The sequence below is a fragment of the Periplaneta americana genome, chromosome 10, assembly GCF_040183065.1.
Source record: "Periplaneta americana isolate PAMFEO1 chromosome 10, P.americana_PAMFEO1_priV1, whole genome shotgun sequence".
NCBI classification, from domain to species: domain Eukaryota; kingdom Metazoa; phylum Arthropoda; class Insecta; order Blattodea; family Blattidae; genus Periplaneta; species Periplaneta americana.
This window is the reverse complement of record NC_091126.1, coordinates 48,313,099-48,334,671: the sequence shown is the minus strand read 5'-3', so window position 1 is coordinate 48,334,671 and position 21,573 is coordinate 48,313,099. Positions and strand designations below refer to the sequence as shown.

At 37.4% G+C, this 21,573-nt stretch overlaps 1 protein-coding gene across 4 annotated transcripts in view; it reads right to left on the bottom strand.

Moving 5' to 3' along the window:
• Positions 1-21,573, bottom strand: part of CaMKI (Calcium/calmodulin-dependent protein kinase I) — a 940,598-nt gene that overhangs the window by 484,314 nt on the left and 434,711 nt on the right. The window lies entirely within an intron of this gene.

Here is a 21,573-nt window from a genome sequence, read left to right as displayed (position 1 = left end):
AAAGAAATGTTGGACGTCCAAAAAATATGGGAAATATAAGGCAGGAAAATGCCTTAAGGGGAGGCAGAGGTGAAATTTTCGAACAAAACTGAAGAAAAAATGAAAATTTGGTGTTTTCCATTTTTATTATCTTTATTTTCATATTCCGATGTTAGTTTTTGATTTTGTGCCCTTAAAGTATGAAATTAAAGCCATGATAACTGTATTACTATATTATTCCCATAATAAACTAATACTTATCATTATTTATGTTCCTTCTCTGAACATATAAATAAAAAGAAATATTGAAAATTTGTTACAATATGGTGCATGGAGCATTTTATAACAAACGATATAAAGTTTTATAAAATTATTAATATTTACAGAACTATTGTACTTAGAAAGTTGAAACTTGGTATGTCCATTACTAATAACATACTTAGTATCCATGATCAATTTCAAGCAAATCGGATAAATTTTGTGGATTTTGAAATATTCACCTCTGCCTGCCCTTAAGCTTAAACCGTGACCTTGAGATGATGTTAATGATTTCGTTAGAAGTAGATAACAGAACAGTAGACCTACTTAAAGCATTGCTGATAGTCCGAATTCGAAATTCCAAACAAAAACTTTTAAAATATTGCAATACTTTTTTTTTACAAAAAAAAAATGCTGATACAGAAACAATGGTTTTGTGGCTTGCAAGATAAATATAATGGTCCCCGCTCACACTACAAAAATGTAATGCTAACAGTATACACGCGTGAGACTGTGGAACAACTCTGAAGTTCTAGCATAAAAATGTCTCTTCTCATTAAATTATTAAAATAGTTACATAGTTAAAAAAGTTGTTTTGGCATCCTATCATGTGAAAGCTCGCCATTCTTCATCGAACGGACTCTTGCATTCCTAGCAGCTTTGAGGGAGGGACTCTATAACCGGTGGGCCAAATTAATGGTATTTTAAAAACTATGCCATCCTGCTAACTACGCAAGAATTTCAAGTTTACAACAATGAAGAAGATATGAAAATTTGTATAGTACTAGGCCTAGTAGTAGTGGTAGCAATAGTAAGACCTAGTAGGAGTAATAATATTAATTAATAGTAATAGCATTAGTAGTAGTATTCATTGCAGGAGTAGTAGCTATGTGACAATGAATTTCTGAGTATATGCAATTTTCTCGACGAAATAGTCATACAAAAATAAAAGACACTCATAAAAATACGCTTTATACGTTTTGCGAAAAATCTGGTCTTTATTATATTACTACCAGTATTTTCTTTGTCAATCTAATTTTTTTAACATTCAAAATACATTCATACATTACACTTACTGCGCACCAAATAAAACATAAATTTCAACTTTTCCATTCTACACAATTTTTTTTGTAATCCCAAAAAAAAGTAGAAAACGTCACTTTATTTATTATAACTCATATGGTTTTGCAAATGTACGTAATTCATTTTTCACACAGAGACATAAAGCAGCTATTTGCATTCTGTAATCGGATCTAACGTTATTTCCCTTTTCACGAAAGACATTAAAATTTGACATTTCTGCCATAGGTATTACTGGTTCGTAATGAGGTTCTATATGTATTTTTTTAACCTTGTGCGGAGGAGGGACCCGAAGGCTTGCACTGCAGCCTGACGCTTATTGTGCTTACCACTCATATTCTGTGAATCATTGGGTAGTCGAACGGCCGCGTTCTTGTACAAGTACAGTACGCCGCACCGTGAACTTAACCTGGGCTATTGTATGGATGATGATATGTGAATTAATGATGGCGATATGAGTCCAGGTCCAACGCCGGAAGTTACCCAGCAATTCTACTTCAATTGGTTGAGGGAAAACCTCAGAAAAAACCCGCTTCATGGCCAGACAAGCCAACCGTTACTCCACAGTGGTGGACTTGTGTAGGGGAGAGTCGGGTAGTATAGGACATCGGGTAATATCGGACAGTGAGTTTCTTTCATCTACCACACGATGATAGTACCTGATTGACATGGTTACGTTTCTGTGATGTCGCATAGAGAAACGTAACCATGTCAATCAGGTACTACCATATGGTGGTAGATGAAAGAAACGCACTGTCAGATATTACCCGATGTCCGATACTACCCGACTCTCCCCTGTATATTACTTCTTTAGTATTACATCCCTTGTAATCATCCCTTGCTTGTGAATCGTTCCTAGAAACGTAAAAAAACGCATATCAAGATCATTATTCCGTATGTAAAAACATGCCACAGTAATGGCAATTATATTGAGAGGCAGCATGTTAAAAGAAGATAAGCAAGAGAACGATCCAACAGTTCGACATAACGCGACTCTCGGTGGACATATTTCACCCCCGAGAGCTTTTCGGCGGTACACTGAAAGGTGGACTATACAGTGACAAAAACCAGAACAGAAGGACGAAGAAAGAAGGCTAACATACTGAGCTGCTGTAAGTAGTTTTATACAGTATTTTCACACACATAAAAACATGGCAAGGGGTGCGTAGAAATCTTTATAATTGCATGGAATGTTTGGGTGTATGGTAACTGTGTGATTTCAAATAATAGGCGTTCGATGAGAACCATCTCAGCACAATCATAAAACAAAGAACACGAAGTTAATAAATATCGTAACTACTGAAAGACAATGGACCTATTTCTGAAAAATCGTTTTTTTTTCTACAGAACCGCATTAATTAAATTAAATTAAACGCAGAATAGATATGGGAAATGTATCTTAATATTCGGTTGAGAAACTTATGTCATCTAGTCTGCTGTCAAAAAACTGAAAGTTAGAATTTAAAAAGCAATTATATTAACAGTTATTCTGTATCGTTGTGAAATTTGGACTCTCTCTTTGAGGAACAAAGATTAAGGGTGTTTGAGAATAAGGTTCTTAGGAAAATATCTGGGGCTAAGAGGGAAGAAGTTACAGGAGAATGGAGAAAGTTACACAACGCAGAACTGCACACATAGTATTCTTCACCTGACATAATTAGAAACATTAAATACATACGTTTGAGATAGGCAGGGCATGTATGGGCGAATCCCGAAATGCATATAGAGTATTAGTTGGAAGACCGAAGGGAAAAAGACCTTTGAGAAGGCCGAGACGTAGATGGGAAGATAATATTAAAATGTATTTGAAGGAGGTGGGATATGATGATGGAGACTGGATTAATCTTGCACAGGATAGGGACCAATGGCGGTCTTATGTGAGGGCGGAAATGAACCTGCGGGTTCCTTAAAAGCCATTTGTAAGTATGTAAACTGAAAGACAATGAATGACGGATATGTAACAAACTTAATTGCATCCGAACACGAAAATCTGCCCTAATGCTCGTTTGTTTTATTATCATTCTCAAAATACGTTTTTCCTGTAATATAAATTAGCCTTGAGACTCGTAAGAAATTACCTCAAACCTGTCTGTGCATATTCCATGTTGACTATGATGATTTGTTTTATCTTAAAAGTCATTAGAAATATGAAAGGAAATGACATTATGCCAGGTGGCCTTCAGCAACATGTTTTCACGTGTCTGTTGCAAGGAGTCACGCATGTCTTCTAAGCGTATAGGCTATAATAAGGACTGCTTCATTTCCTAGACGCTCTATAAATTAATATTTTGAAAAGCAGACTTACTACAGGCGACCGTTTATTTGAAAGTAGTTTCTTCCACGATTAAAGAAGCTACTTGATATCATATTATAACATTTTCTCAATGGAGCAATACTGAGACTGGAAGACGTAATGCTTTTGATTAGCGACTATTAGAGATGGTAGATTTTGGCTTATTAGAATTAAAATTGTATTACTTTAGAATCAAATTCAACATTTAGTGCTACAATTGAGCATTTTGTGGCTTTTATGGGTGAAACATGCTTTATGGAAAGTTAGTGGCACAAATTCAATGCCGTCAATGTTTTAATTTAGTAAATTTTCGAGTTTAGCTAAAGATAAAGATAAGCCTATTTATGGCCCTGTAGGGCAATGGCCTCCTGTTAAGGGTTTTCCTTTATATACTGTACCTAACGCGACGACCTACTCCGCGTTAGTGTGACTATTGTGAACTGTGTCTATTTTCCACTATGAGTTTTGTATGTATGTATGTATGTATGTATGTATGTATGTATGTATGTATGTATGTATGTATGTATGTATGTATGTATGTATGTATGTATGTATGTATGTATGTATTTAATAACACTACAAATGGGTATACACCCGGTGGCAGTGATATATAATAATATACAATAATACCATTACAATTATACAATAATTACAGCAATAAAAGAAAAATAAAAAAAAATCAAATAAACCTAAATTTATTTCTAACTTAAATAAATAGATGCAATAAACGTAGGACTATAAATAAAAGCTATTCTATAATAACGCCTACAATAAGCAAAAGTAAACCTAACTTATAAGTACTTCTATTTCACCCAACTATTACCAATTTAAGTAATTACATATTACATTAATTAATTACAAATCAACTTAATTACATACAATCTTAATTACATATTACCTTAATTTAATTATATATCAACTAAATTACGTATCATCTCAATTAATTACATATCAACTTAATTAATTACATGACACAACTTAAATAATTACACTGCACCTACAATTGCATTTTCAGTCTAATCTTCTCAACCTTTCCTTAAATGTAATGATTTTGAGAGAACCACCCTGAAAGATTGCCGCAGGTAAGCTGTTCCAGTCTACTATTGTGGGGTTTTCTGGGACACTTCGGGCCATTTGCTCCAAATCAAATTAAACTTGGTATAAATTAAACCCGTTCAACTTCAGTATTTAGTTTAAACGTGCTTCCAATTTCTCCATAAGTTTCTAGCACTCGTTTAGTTTATACGACAGCTCACCCGTTTAAACTTGTGTTGGCTACACTGAAATATCATCTCAACAATGAGCTCTATTGGAACTGGCCAATCAGAGCCAAGTAAACCGATGGCGCGTCATTTAGTTTCAACATGCAAGATTTAATGTTATAATCAAAGTGAATGAAGAAGAAATGCAACAGCGTACTAGTTTCACAGATAGGCCTAAAAATTAATTTATACCCGTGTGAAGTATTGTGTAGCATCATTCAATCCACTATTTCCTTGAATTTCGTGGAAAGCATTCTCGATTCCATGTCATTCCACTCCAACTGCTGATCTAGTTTCTAAGAGCTTAGGGCTCCGGGCTCTGAGTTCGGGCTCGTCAATAGCCCACGTCGCATACAAGACGTACAATGGGCCTAAATGGTCTAAGTACAAGAATCAAACCCCTTCATCCAGCTTTCGTGAACTCAATCTATCAAGATTCCAATATCATTAATGCATAATGTCATAAGTTCTGTCTAGTATCGAACAATGATTGATTATACAGATGTGGCTTTCAGGTGTAGCCCCCTGTAAAGCTGGCTTGAATAATTTCAAGGGAAAAAAATTGTTCCAGGACCGGGTAACGAACCCGGGACCTTTGGCTGAGTGCGCCAACGCTCTGCCGACTGAGCTCACCGGAACTGTACCAGACCCCGGCTCAATTATTCCACTTACATTCACATAGTCGGTAGAGCGTTGACGCGCTCACAAGCAAACATTCTCATGGGGGCAGATAAAAAAGTTATTTTTCTTCCACCATGTTAATAATGTCAAAACAAGCGCTTATGCAAATTTTGGCCACTCGAGCGCAATTACGAGGGCCGTAAAGTGTTTCCCTGGAGCCGTTTACAGAAAGAAAACAATCTCATAGGAAAAATTTATTGGAACAGATACAACTGTTGAGCTATTTTTTTTAACATATTCCCAACTGGAATTGAGACATTTGTCACACCGTGGGGTCAAGAAAGAGGTGCAGACTGCTGTCACACACTGGTTACGATCCCGGACGCAGACTTCTACGATACAGAGATGCAAAAGTTAATCCCGCGGTATGACAAACGTCTCAATTCTGGTGGAAAATATATTGAAAAATAGCTCAACAATTGCTGTTTAATATTATTAACACAGTGGAAGAAAAAATAACTTTTTTATCTGCCCCCATGAGAATGTTGTTTGTCAGCTAAAGGTCACGGGTTCGGTACAAAGCCCTGGAACAAATTTTTCCTTTGAAATTATTCAAGTCATCTTTACAGTGTGCTGATTTGTGTAATACACGTCACTGTTCGTTAATAGAAAACCACAAATTTAAGGCCGTCGATAGAGCGTTGGCGCGCTCAGGCAAAGGTCCCGGGTTCGATATCCGGCCCTGAACAATTTTTTCCTTGAAATTATTGAATAATTAATTATGTTAATGGGAAGTAGTAGGAAAGGTAACTGATCTACAGATGGGTCAGCATGAACATAACGTTCTGATAGTCCAAGCACAGTAGAACTCCGCTAGTCAGAACCCTGCTAATCCGAAATGAACATGCCAAAAAAGGGGAAGATGAAGAAAAGACTATTTGAACTGAATCAGAATCAATTTAACGCTACGTATTTAGAAATGCAAAATGTACATTATAAAGCACAACTTAATTTAACGCTAGTGAATGAATTGCAGTCTTCGTTTTCTTTATAAGATGTGGTTTCCCTCCAAGTACTGTAATTCCTATTCTCCGCTTAAAGTCTGGTTCACAATAAACTGGGAACGGAAACGACAACGAGAACGATAAGGGAATTAATTTTTTTTAATAAATGTATTTAAATGTGAGCATTCACAATTAACGAGAAACTTGCCGAAGCCCGGGAACGGGAACGGAGACTTGGCCAAGTTTAAACTTTGTCGTTCTCGTTTCCGATCACAGGCTACTAGATTCATTCTGTTGTCTTCAAAAAGCTAGTTGGTCGTCGTATATTTTGTAGCAAGGAGGCCGTGACATAATATATTTTCCATTCATTGCTTGTAACTAACGAAGAAATTCAGTAGAATCACTTTCCATATATGCTACGTGTATAATATGTGACCAGACTACCACATGAAGTGAATTCTTAACCCTTTGCAGCATAGTGGTTGTTCAGAAGAACCACCGTTTTCTTTCTTTCTAAATTGTATGGCACAGATATTCCACCAAGGAACCACCTTTTGAGTATACTTAGAGGTGCCAGCTATGTTTTGAAATTGTGTGCAGAGTTAAAATGCTGAAAAAAATTGATCGAAGCTGTGTTATGATCCATGAAATGAAAAACATAAAAAATTAATTTGTGCTGCATAGGGTTAAATATTCCGCGTCTTAATTTCGAAGTTGGTTAACTGGTGTTTATGTTGGCTGGCTTGTACTCATGAGAGAATGCGATTGGTCAAGTATACACAAATAACATCAGAATGAGTACTATCGAATTTAAATATCGTTAATGACATACAATCAATATGCATAGCCGTTTCGTTCTCGGTGTATTGTGAATCAAAAATCTTCACGTTCACGATCGTTTCCCGTTCTCGTTCTGGCTCTCGTTTCCGGTTTATTGTGGACCTTAATCCGAAATTTCGATAATCCGAACAGACTCTGATCCTAATTAGTTGGGACTAGAAGGGTTCTACTGCAACATATAAAGAACATCTGTCACAAATATAATACTGAAACCGAGGAGGAAGTTCTGAAGTCATCAGGAAGTGTATAGAAAGCGGAAAACCACAAAATAAAAATACAAAGCTATGGACTTCTGTGTTGGGGGCTGATATGTTATATTATTATTACCGTATTTGAAACAAAAGAAAAATTAAACAGCGCTCAGCTAGCCGCTATGGCCAAGAAGTGTCTCCGAGAGAACGATGCAACCTAATTAGTGCCGACATGTGGCGACGGAAATAGGAAATTGATATCAATTTCTGAGCCACGAGCTTATTTCCTGCTTTTTCTCTACACCTTTCCTTCCCCGCGCGACCGCAAAACTCATTTTTATTCAATGGATTTTATGTCCAGTTCTCCATTACCACTTTTTCCATCAAATATACAATATGGTTTAATATCGGTTGGTTGGTACGCTGCTAGCACCTCCAGACGTGGTCGATGAGGTAGTGCATTCAGCTATACACAGGAGCGACGCATGATAGAAACAAAACGGAAGTGGGACATGTCACATGGTCCGTGACACATTGTTGTCGAGTTGTGGTGGCATAAATGAATCTAGTTAACAGGACTAATATATCAAACACTTTTTATACCCTAAACCAAGTTACTAAATTAGTACTTCTGCATATAACTATGATATTTCTTCAATATTTAAATCTGTACTATAAAGTTCCGCGCCGTACCGTCGTAGTCTAAGGGCCAATTTACATTGGAAAGAAACGCAAACGCAACGCGAACCAAAAGCTCCCGGTCAGGTTATTTAATGGAGTCATTCACAATGCCTTACATAAATATAAATATTAACAATAACGTTTAACGCTAACACGAGAGTTTGCAAACTCCAAACCCTCATAATTTCAAGGGAAAAATTGTTCCAGTGTCGGGTATCGAACCCGGGGTCTTTGACTGAGCGTGCCAAAGGTCTACCGACTGAGGCTCAATAATTCTCAAAGGTCCCGGGTTCGATACCCGGCGCTGGAACAATTTTTCCTTGAAATTATTCAAATCAGTTTACAGGGAGCTATACCAGAAAGCCAGATTTCTATAATCCAAGTTTTCATGCTTGCGTTGAAGTCATACGGAAAAAATAACATTATCGCACTGCGCAAGAACGAGAGAAGATGATGCCAAAATTGATTACTTTGATGAGAAATTGGTCATTTTGTTTCAGTCATCGCCTTGATGACAGAAAACAAAATCATATAAAGATAATGTACGAATGCATCAACATCTAGTAAAATGGGATTACAATTTCTGAGGGAATGGTTTCTTAATTGCTATTGCCCAAATGCAGGTAGCAGGAATTTACTTATGGTGGATAGCTGGTCATCGTTTAACAATGAACAAGTCCGACGAATTCCAAAAGGAACTACTGGTACAATTCAACCGTTAGACGTGTTCTTTTTCAGACAATACAAAACATATTGGAGGACTATATCGGATTATGCAATCAAGGACGACCATTTGGAGACATTATTACAAAAACAACCCTTGTCAAAATTGCTATTTTTCAGGAGAAAAATAAAAATAAATAGTACAACACATGTCAGCTGTTTTCGTACAACTGGTGTTTATCCTTGTGGCTATTGCACCTGACATGGATCTTTTTTGGACTCTATAAACATTTGAAATAGTAGAAAATGTGTCCTTAACTCAATTTCATTAAAAATGACTAGGGGTGTTTTTGTAATAATGTCTTCACTTTCATTCAAAACTTCATGACAGAGATACCACTGTCAGTCTGCATTCATTTCTCTACAATCAATTTCAGTCACCGCGATCCAAACACGTGATTCGATATACATTTTATAAATCAGGATACATTAATGATCCCATTTAATGGTTTAAAGTGCCGAAGCAGTACGCTTTTCACATACCAGGAGTTAACTTTGGCGATATTTGTGATGGTTCTTTCTATATCAGATGCTCATGGTGCAGTGTAAAGTTCTGTTTTGATCACTTCATGAATGCTGGTGACTTGCACTTTGCCCACTACCGCATTTTTATCGATTAATACTGATAAATCAACAAATACGTTCATATATATTGATGTCTTTGAAGTTAACACTTCGAATTTGTACCTCCATTTTCCATGACCATTAGCAGCTAAAAGGTATACCAATAAATTCTACCAATGCATACTATGTATCAGTATATGTTTCATTCTGAAAACGCACAGGCGAACTGGAGAGGTGTACTTGTAAGCTTCCATCACAATATCTATTGAAACTCTTCTGCTCTCGGAACGCAAACGGACTTGAGTGGCGTATGATACCTCCTTTGAGCTACAAGTAGCTACTGAGGACCCCTCCCTCCTCTATCTAGTTTCATTACTAATATCTTCAATAATATTTCCTTGGACGACCAATACATTATTCCAAAGACGAAGGCTTATCATGTTCACTAATATTTGAGGGGTTCACAACCAGAGTGGACCAAGTCCATCTGGAATAGTTATGAGATATTGAGTCAAAGTTCCTGGCTCACTCTTAGAAACCTTCACCTTCCATAGAAAATGCTACCCTCTGTGGGGTAACAAATGAGTTATGGACGTTGTTTGTTATGGCAATGAATAAATCTATGTTTCCTTCATCCGAGATTGTGTTAATCCAAAAACTGATCACTGGTGGACTTGGTCCACTCTGGTTGTGAGCCCCTCATTTATAACTATAACGTTGTCTGAAAAAACCACTTCCTCTTCCAGTAAGTCTGAAGATTTTGACAAAAATACGGGAACTGTTCTGTGGGTTTTCTGCCAATTTATCTTATATTTACTACATTAATTTATAACAGTTTTTAATAATAGACCAAATTTCTCCATTACTGTTTTCTAATTCATAAAAATCTACTGTATGCACTCAGTCTTTTGTTTAGGCTACTATCAGTATGCTTCAGTTCAAGCAACTGTTCCTGATACAGAGTTCACGGCAGCACTGAAATAAAGATTTAAAACGTTTAGGAACTTACTGGTAGCTAATGTTATAGGAACTATACTACAATAGTTCCTCTATCAACTGAATGTAGAATCTTAGTGGCACCTCGTGGTACGATACTTTTTTTTTTAAGTCTTGAGAAACATTACAGTTTCTCGAAATATTTGTCATTACAATATGCACAATAAATAAGTTAATAACAAATACATAAACCTCTTTTATTGCATATTTACAGTGCTATTACCTTTAAGAGAGACTTCCACTTGAAATGAAAATACACGCAAACTGCACACTCACAAACAGACTTCACTTTAATATTTACAAAACATGACCGTTTTAGATCTCTGCTTGTTAGCGGAAATGCAACCCTAAGATGTTTATGTTTACGGAACCACTATTGGGGCGCGTGATGAGGAATAAATTACTCGTAAGTTGATACGGCATTTGATGAAGGAAAGAATGTACAGAGTGTCCCAGAAGTCTCCACACATAGCAAATGTAAGTTCAAAATAAAAATTACACAGCGTGTGCTCAATGTGGCCAACCCGCTCCTCAGATCTCACACACCTTGGTTTTTACTTCTGGAGTCACCTTAGGCTAAGTTGCAGGTCTGCCAGAAGAAAATCCGAGCCCTGCAACATCTTAAAGGTGTCGGGAGAAAACAGGGAATATCACGACACATCATTAACGAGAAAAACCAGTTTTAATACCTGAACATTCATGGTTTTTAATCAGTGCACCTAATGTCCAACGTTACCTTACACTAACATTTCCACTTTTATTTTAATTTGTTTTTTGTAATTCGACACAGTTCTGTAATATCAGTTGCCACCTATAAAATGCACTGTATACCATAAAATCGCTAAAAATGATTTCCTCTAACATCCTTCATCTGCAAGCCCTTATTGTCGATGCCTATCATGTGACTATGGACATATTGCAACAGGTTGGAACACATTCAATAACCTGTGCCGTCATATTGAGTACATTATGTGACATTTCTATTTTGAACTGATATTCCCTATATATGGAGACTTTTGGGACACTCTGTAGAATATGAAAATATAAATTTGAGATGGCTTTCTTTAAAGTGATAAAATGACTTTTATCCAGCTATATTTGCGTTTTGGACCACTGTAAGCTACGTCGTCATTTATCGTCGAAGCATCCACTCTAATTTGTCACTCTCTTCAATTACTGTTTGTTCTGTTCGCATTGTGATGATAAGTCGAATCTTACGTTCATGTCAGACGCTTATGTCCTCGTATTAATGTTGAAGTTTTCATTGTGAATGGGTATTAAGACATCATGCCTGGGACTGGCGTTACGGAATGCGTGCTGGTTCGAGTCCTCATCGGAATTCTTTTTCAAGAAATTTCGGCCAGTGTATAGGACCAGTGACATCATGATGAATTTGAGGAACTACGATAGGTAGAGAAATTCGGTTTCGATAATCACTCACCTATACTTAGGCATGTGTACCTGAGGTTAGCGGCCGACTGGACCAACTTGATCTTTCATGGACTCTTCGCATCACGTATGTACTGTAATTAAAAATCTATAGTTATTAGCCACCTTGGGAGCTCAGTTCGCAGAGCGCTGACTCTAGTTCAAAATATCTCTGCGATGGCGATGTAAACTTTGTGGTGGAAAAGACAATGACATGAGAGTTTTCCCTCCTCATCGTTCCACCAAACTCTCCACAATTTTCCTTTCATCATCTCCGTATCGAGAAATAGGGTACCACTTGTGTTTGCGCGGCGTCGAATAGATCGTTCGCAAAAATAACCGTTTCTCGCCGTGTTCAAACCTAGTAGATGGTAGTGGTGGTGATCCTAGAAGATTAATAGGTCTGCATTAGAGGTACGGGAGCCCCTCTCCGACTCTTTCTCGTTTGTCGTGGACTTGAGGACTCATACAGATTTTTATGTATGGGAAACCATCACCAAAGGTATGGTATACAGATCTGATGGATGCTGGAGAGGAATGCGTAGTGTAGCGGATGGTAAATCTGCTTTAGCCGGACAACATTATGAGTTCGCAACTCATTCCATCATGGGTGTACAAAAAAAAGGAAATAAAATTTGGAGCTCCCTTATTGTGTAAGTTTCGCTTACAACACACTGCGTATGTGCAGTAAACAAGAGCCCCTGTACATATGCTACTTGTGGACAGTCGTGTGAAATTGTTGCCTACATACAGGTGAACTCCCATCAAGACTCTCTCCAAATTTTAACTTCGTATCTGTACAAAAAGACTACTTGAGCTGAAGTGATTACTAATGCTCCCCAATAAGCACTTCTATACCACAGTCTAGTATATAGTAACGAAGCTTGAGTTGTGGAGGTACTAGAAACAATAGACTGTGCAGGTATCATTTCGCATTGTCTGTGATGAGGCGATAGTAGTGATCCTAGTGGTTAGCAACTATCTATGGATGCATATTTACTACATATTGAGCTTCGTGACTGTATATACTAGACTGTGTCCATACCTATAGAGATTACAAAACAATACTGTAGCAAATAGGTATATGTTGCATCTTCTAGAGAAGGACATTCACCAAATTTTGAATAGCAGACGGCAGTGAAACAAATTTTAATTAATGTAAATACGTATAAGTGAACACACAAAGAGGTTTATTTAAAATACAGTACGTATCCTTAATTCAAGAAAGTAATAACATCATTGGTTTATACTTTTGTGGACAAATAAGTATAATTTATTACAGTAACATTCATAACCAATTAAAATTAACATCTACACTAGTTCCCCTCGTACCTTTTTCAACACTCAGCAAAGTTTCATTTTGCTACTGGTGCTTGCTACAATAGCAATAGTTCTCTAATGAGTGAATATTTTCTACAAATTTGATGTCTTTCAAGATTAACTCGTATGTCATTCTGAGCATGAATCTTTGAAGATTAACCTATAGAATTCTGAGCATGCATCTCCTCAGCAGTCCAAAGACAGTTCATAAGTGAGAAAAATCTTTCCATTGACGCATTAGAACCCGGTCAACTTAGACAAAAACTGATAAGAATTCATGCTCATACCAACATATTCTAGTTGAATGTAGGAAAGGACAGAATTCATTCCAATTTAACATCGGTTACTAAAAAATCGGAAAATTTTAAATATAGCATAACAATATTATCTTATATTCTGTAGGAAAATAGAGACATTTGGCGGGACGAGGGGCGCTCCTTTTCGGGACAGGGGACTGGGGACAAAACGCCAGAGAGCCCTATGCTAGCAACTAACTCTAAGCAATCACATTTCATTTGGTATATTGGTTCTTTATAGTTTTTTCAGTGAAGGCATGCTCTCAAGTCCAATATCGTCTATAAAAAAGACGGAAGTTACATAACTGAGTATATCTCTCATCTCAGATAAGATAAATCTTACCAGATTTTCCTGAAGTACTGCAGTTTGACGCTAGGCTCTTCCACAATGGTCATATAATATTCGTGTAACTTCAAAAATAGGAACGCTGAACCGGATGCACAAAGTGTAAAGGATAATTTGGCCACAACGCTTCAAAGGTACTGCACAACTTTTAACGTAATACCTGATGGTAAAGTGTTGGGCAAGATTTTTATTTAAAGATCCCTAAAAACATGCGGCTACATGGATTTAATGAGGTAATATAGTAATAATGAAAAAATAGTGAAATAGGAATTGCATGAAGAGAGAAGTGCGTGTCCCGCAATATATTTACTGGAGATTAATTTGAAAAATTTAGCGAGAACCGAAAGGAAAATTATGTAACTTGACATTTTCTTATGATAATTTCTAGCAAATAAAGAGATTAACACTTTCGGTTCGACGGCTGTTAGTGCCGTTTCGCACTCATTTCGCCACTCAGTGGCTCTTGTCAGCATCACCAGCATTACAAATACAAGGGTGCCAGTATTGTAACGTGAAAAGCAACCGAGACACAGCAGCAACAAATCCTCGCTTCCAATAGTGACCAGCGGCGATGCAAGCTTCAGTTGAGGAAGCATTTGAACTATTCACACAAAGTGGTCATAAACTTAATAAACTATTCGGGTGGTGTGTTTGAACCACTAGGTAGCGCTACTCGGGAGCGCTCTTATAAGTGACCCTGTATGAAACAGAATTTTTATACACACCTATTTATTTTACTGTGAAATAATAATTGAAAAACTAACAATACGAGCGTAATACTACCTGGAGTGCAATAGTGAAAATAAAATGATTATATAAGCACTCTCCACAAGTGTCAAGGGATTTCATTTGCAGATTTCAAATTATTTGGAGCTCAGTGACTAGTTTTGGAACAGATACACTTTTCTTTTACGCCTATCGCCAACAGATTTAACCTCGCTTTAGCAAAGAATCGACATGTGCTGTGATGACCAAGTTGGATTTAACTCGCGCAATGAAGTTAATCGCGGCTAACGAAGGCAGGAGACGGCACCACTTCCGTCGGATGCACAGCCGGATGCTGCGTCTCACACATCCGTCACAGAAGCTCTAGCATCACACCATTAACTCGCACTTTTAATCATTCATATCTGCCTGAGTGCTGTCGTTGCGTTGAGCACTAGATAGCCTACTGTGCGAAAATATTTCCATGTTAGGAAAGGTCCCATGAATCTCACTGCAAATCATGAAATTGAAGGCAGCTGAAGTACGTTACATTGAATCTGCCGTTACTCAAATCTCATTCGATGGATTTGTTGGAATTCCATTATAAAGAAAAGGTTGTTGCAGGCCCTTACCGCCATCATACAAATATTCGAGTTATTATTTCATCAATGTTTCATGTCTGAGAATCCCGCGCCGTGACGTCGTGGTCTAAGCCATCCTGCCCAGGACTCGCGTTACAGAATGCGCGTTGGTTCGAGTCCTCATCGGGGAGAAATTTTCTTATGTAATTTCGGCCAGTGTATGGGACCGGTACCCAACCAGCATCGTGAAACACTTGGAGAGCTACGATAGGTAGCGAAATCCGGTTGCGAAAGCCAGCTATAACGGCTGGGGGATCATCGTGCTAACCACCTCCATCCCGGTTGAATGATCGTCAACTTCTGCTTCGGCGTGTGGGCGTGAGGATAGTAGCCGGCTGGTCGGTCTGGGTCCTTCATTGGCTGTAGAGGCACGGATTTGTTTTTTCATGTCTGAGAGACCCTGAAGAGAGTGTAGCTTAACCCTCGATTGGGCACATTTTTCATAGGACCTATATGATTTGAGCATTTAGCCCACTTGTGTGGGCCAAATTTGTTACCAATAAGTTTCACTTTTGGGCCAGAAATGGCGAACAAATTTTGCCAGGAGGTCTATATCAGGGACAAGGTTTTTTTGCGTACCGTAAATCTACGATACGAGGCCCACAGCTTTATTTCTCTCTCACATGAGGCCATGCTCAAAATTGTATCGCCCTTTAAAGTACATAACCCTCGGCCGAATTTGAACATGCGTCTCTTGGATCCAATGTCTAGCATGGTCAACATCATGACAGTCTCTTACAATTTAGAATGCACTCACAAGGAAGGGTTTTCAGTAGAGCACGATGAATTTGACTGAAACTGATAGTGTAGACTATTTAAGGTTCCTGAAAACGATGGTGAAGGTCTCTCGTTTCGGAATTGCATATTTGTGAAAATACAGCAATTTTAAATATCTAGATTGCGTGCCGTTCTTGCGAGCAGCTTGCTGATAACCTACTTGCAGAGAGCACTAGAGGCGAGGAAACTTCCATCCCTGTTAGAAATCTAGAAGTGAAATATGTTCACATTTGCCTTGAAAATGGAATGGATAATATTTAGAATAAACTCATCTGTTATGTTCACACATGATAATGCGGGTTCACCAAGAAATGTTCGGGACAACAGCGTCTTTTCACAATACAGGCATCTTATAATGGCTGCTTCTTCACACTCATGAACACCACAGACACTGTTTCCCATACGCAACAGAGTTTGAAGTACATTTTTGAAGGAGTTTACTTTAGTTTTTTCGTGACATATTTTCTAATGATGATGTCCAAAATGCTCTTCATGGTAAGTCATTTCATATTGAAATTATCACGCCAAAAACCACACGATTTGTTCAGCTTTTAGACGTCCATTCTTCCGACAGTATAAGTTAGTCGTTCGACGACTGGAGGAGTGTTTCAGGTATGAAAATGTAGCATGGAACATTCGGATACTAACCTTCACGACAGAGTTTTCATATTAAAGTTACATTTAGCTGTTTACCATCAGTTCTGCTTTCCTTTTCTACAAGTCATGTTAATATATGCTTAGCAAAAAATGTGGATACAATACGGAAAGAAAAATAAACTTAAAGAATGTACTTCAAACACTGTTGAGTATGGAAAACAGTCTCTGTTTTGTCCATGAGTGTAAAGAAGCAGCCATTATAATAAGATGCCTGTATTGTGAAAAGATGCTGTGTCCTGAACATTTCTTGGTGAACCCGCATTATTATGAGTGAACATAACAGATGAGTTTATTGTAAATATTATCCTTATCCATTCCGTCTTAAATGCAAATTTAATGTGAACATATTCCACTTCTAGATATCTAACAGGGATGGAAGAAAGTAGTTTCCTCGCCTCTAGTGCTCTCTGCAAGTAGGTTATGAACAAGCTGCGCGTAAGAACTACATGCAATCCAGATATTTAAAATTACTGTATTTTCACAAATATGCATTCCGAAACGAGAGACCTTCACCATCGTTTTCAGAAACCTTAAATCAGTCTACATTAACATTTTCAGCCAAATCCATCGTGCCCTATTGAAATCCTCCCTTGTTAGTTGCCTTCCACTTTTATGCTACTTTTAAATGCAATCGTAGCATATTCACTTCTTTGTAGAAATCTGTTTTATGAGCGGATTGTTTCTCTTCAGAGATGGGTAAAAAAAGCTGGAACAGTTTTTTTTAACTGTTTCACAATTGAAACAGTTTCGATACGTAACTGTTTCGTGATGTAACCTGTTTAAACTGTTCCAAAGGGTGTTCACTTCAATGTTCCACATGGTTCCAAGAGATAAACAGTAAAGTTCAATTTCTAAACTCTTTGCTGTCTGCAAAGGCAACGTGTAGCGCTATCATTCGCCTCCAATCGAAAGTAGATATAATATTATCCATGTTCCACACGGCCTTCGTGCAACAGTAGCCTATGTAGAATCGCGAAATTTAATTGTATAGCTCGCAAAACGAACGATTACCGAAAATCAATGGTGGCGTTGCTGTCAGTTTTGACGTGTTATGTAGACACTCCGAGGGGCGAGAGGTACGGGCTGATGGAAGTACTGTCTCTTCCAAGAAGATGAACAAATGAGGGCATCGCTGTGGAAATAAAGAACATAGCAAGAGAAAAATTCGAAGCTAATTAAACGCGCAACATATGTTTACAAATGAAATAATAATACCGTCCGATACAAGACATGTATTCACATGCAGCGGAACAAACTGAAGTCTTAATGTAACCATCACAAAGCAGGACTGATTCTATCGATGTCATTTCTCTTCCGACTGTACTCTTAAATATCATTCAAGCCATCTCCTGACCTTTCCTGTCGCCCTCTCTTCTTTATCGCGTTGTTTCATTCGCATTCCTTCCGTTGGTATTCCCTGCTTGCGAGACCTATATTTAAAATTACTGTATTTTCACACATATGCATTCCGAAACGAGAGACCTTCACCATCGTTTTCAGAAACCTTAAATCAGTCTACATTAACACTTTCAGCAAAATCCATCGTGCCCTATTGAAAACCCTCCCTTGTTAGTTGCCTTCCTCATTTATGCGACTTTTAAATGCAATCGTAGCATATTCGCTCCTTTATAGAACTCTGTTTTATGAGCGGACTGTTTTTCTTTAGAGATGGGTAAAAAAGCTGGAACATTTTTTTTGAAACTGTTTCACAATTGAAACTGTTTCGATCGAAACAGTTTCGTGATGTAACCTGTTTAAACTGTTCCAAACAGTGTTACATTGCTCCAGTGGTCACTTCAATGTTCCACATGGTTCCAAGAGATAAACAGTTCATTTTATAAACAGTTTTCCTCTTCTTTGCTGTCTGCAAAGGCCACGTGTATCGCTATCATTGACCTCCAATCGAAAGTAGATATAACATTATCCATGTTCCACACGGACTTCGTGCAAAAGTAGCCTATGCAGAATCGGGCAATTTAATTGTATAGCTCGCGCAAGAAACGATTACCGAAAATCAATGGTGGCGTTGCTGTGTGTTTTGACGTATGTAGGCACGCCAAGATGCGAACCGATGGAAGTACTGTCTCTTCCAAGAAGACTGACAAATGAGGACAACGCTGTGGAAATAAAGAACGTAGCAAGAGAAAAATTCGAAGCTAATTAAACGCACAACATATCTTTACGAATGAAATAATAACACCGTGCAATACAAGACACGTATTCACATGCAATGGAACAAACTAAAGTCGTAATGTAACTATCACAACGCAAGACTGATTCTATCGATGTCATTTCTCTTCCGACTGTACTCTTGAATATCATTCAAGTCATCTCGTGTCCTTTCCTATCGCCCGCTCTCCCTTATCGCAGTGTTTCATTCGCATTTCTTCCATCGGTATTCCGTACTCGCGAGACTTTTTTTATACGAATCAAATTCCCTTATAAATCTGATATTAATTATTAATATACTGCGAAAAATATCATCGGCTCTTGTCTTATCGTTATTAAACTCACCTAGGTTTATGTGTGTTGTTTTTACTAAAATCGATTCATTTTGAATTGTAGTTATTTACCCTTAACAGTAACCTACGATAAATGACTTTCGTCGTCATAATACACTGAACAGCTGATTTAAAAACGATTCCAGGGCTTTGAAACATGTTCCTGAAGCAGATGAGAGGTTGAAACACTTGGTACAGTTGGCACTGATGCTGTAATAGTAATATGCGTTACAAGAGCGGTATGTTGAAGTTTTCATGTTCGAGGAAAAGTTTGAAAAAGCGAAACGTAGTTGAGCTTTTTTAATTTCCGAGAATTGAAAGAAAACATACCGCTCGTGTATCGTACATTATTTTGTGCGAAGATCGTTTATTACATACCTGAAAGAGGAATTTCTAATTAGTTGCAATGAAATCTCCATCTTGGTTTCTGTTCAATGACGGCAATTTCGGAAAACAAAAATATCTATATTCAACATTGTTGCTTTAAAATGTTTTCTGTGTTTACTATACTCCAGCAGGCCGTGATATACGTCTGTCTTTCCCCCCCCCCCAGAGTATGAGTCTGGAATCTTGTTGATTTTTTTCACGGCTTCCTTAATGCTACTTGCATCACGAATGCAGTAACTTTAGTGGAGTTGTAGAGTTTACTTAATTTTTGCAAATATTTAAAAACAATAATTAACAGTGCAATTTATGTGAAATTGCAGTGGTAAGTTTCCAATTTATAATTATTACTATATTGAACGTCTCTAAAAATAATATGTTAAAAGCCTAAAGTAGTAAAATCAATATGTCACTTAAGCGGTAAGAAGAGGGAAATTGTTATGTGTGTTAGGTTGGGAATACTGAATGTGGAATTTTAGACTTTCCGCGGATTGGTTTTGTGCGGAAACCAAGCAAATACGCACGATCTCGCACAGACATATTCTTATGAAACTGTTTTTTTTAAACTGTTATTTTGGAACATCTTCGTTCATGAAACAGTTACAGTCGAAACTGTTTCTTAAAAAGAACAGTTTATCCCATCTCTATTCTTGCAGGCAATGCTGTAGCACCTTCTATCACTTTCACTCCATTGGTTAATGCCTTATCGTGTAAAGACCGTGACCACAAAACCTTTATCTCGCCTATGTTACCAATGTCAACAAATTCATCATAACTAGTCTATCTAGTTATTTCAAGTGGCACTCCAGCATATCTCTGTCGGCTGCGTTTATTTGCACATCACATATGCACAATACCGATAATTCTACATAGGGAAACGTTATTAAAATTAACATAGCACACTACGAACTGCTTGACATATCACTCCTACATTAGTGTTGCGGTTTACGTTTCAAATACTGGTAATTTCTCACTCTCCTCTCCCTAAAATGTTAACTCTCAAAAACTGCAATATATTATTCATCGTACTATGTGATACAAATTATTTATCCAAAGATCAGCATAATTTCTGATTCTAGTTTAGCTTTCCAAAACAAGTATAGATTATGCAAGAAAATAACTTCACGATAAACGATAGTGTCATTAAGAATTAAAAAAAAATGAGTATGAAGCTTATACATCCTTTCTTATTCATTCTGGGAATTGTGTAACAATTCATTTCCTTCATCATGTTGCGAGTAATGTCGCTCACAGTTTAATACGCACACAAACAAGAAGATTAGCTTTAGTTCTCTGCATTACATACAAAAAGCATCCTACATAATCTAAATATTAAAACATGACTTTATTTTACTTCTGATTGAGGTTCTGGCTTATATGTACAGCCTTAAACACAAAAAATGACCGATCTCCTGTAGCGTGAATTTGTCCAAGTCCACTTCGGACAGCGCTTGGTCCACACAATTAGGGAAAGAATGTTTATTTTGCACCTAATTTACTCCTTGAATATATCTTCGTTATAGATTATTCATAACACTTGACCTATAAACAGACAGAGAAAGCAATAAATAAATAAAACAAAGGGAAAATAGAGCGGAGTCGTGCATAAAAAAATTCCTCCACGTGTAAACCTACGCTCTTACGGAATCAACGAAGACTTCCGAAAGGGACTTAGCGTTTAGTCATTTTTGTGCCTAAGGCTGTATATGTATTATCAGGCGGTACACGTCACTTGACGGTATGTGTAAGAGGAAGAACAATATTGTTTATAATCATCGGAAGTCTGATTAGTGTAATATGTAGCTAGTCGGCGATGTATGCAATGGAGGGGAGGAACTGGCCATCCTAACCCATTATCTCCTGGCTTAGTTTCCTCATGATCGGTGCCTTATTGGTATCACTTGTGAGGTTCAGACCTGTCTTCCGACAGGTGAGTAAACAAGAAAAAAATGACACTATAAAATGTTCCATATAAAACAATTTTTATCTCCAAAAGGAAGCAAAAATGAAAAAAAAATTGCATTAA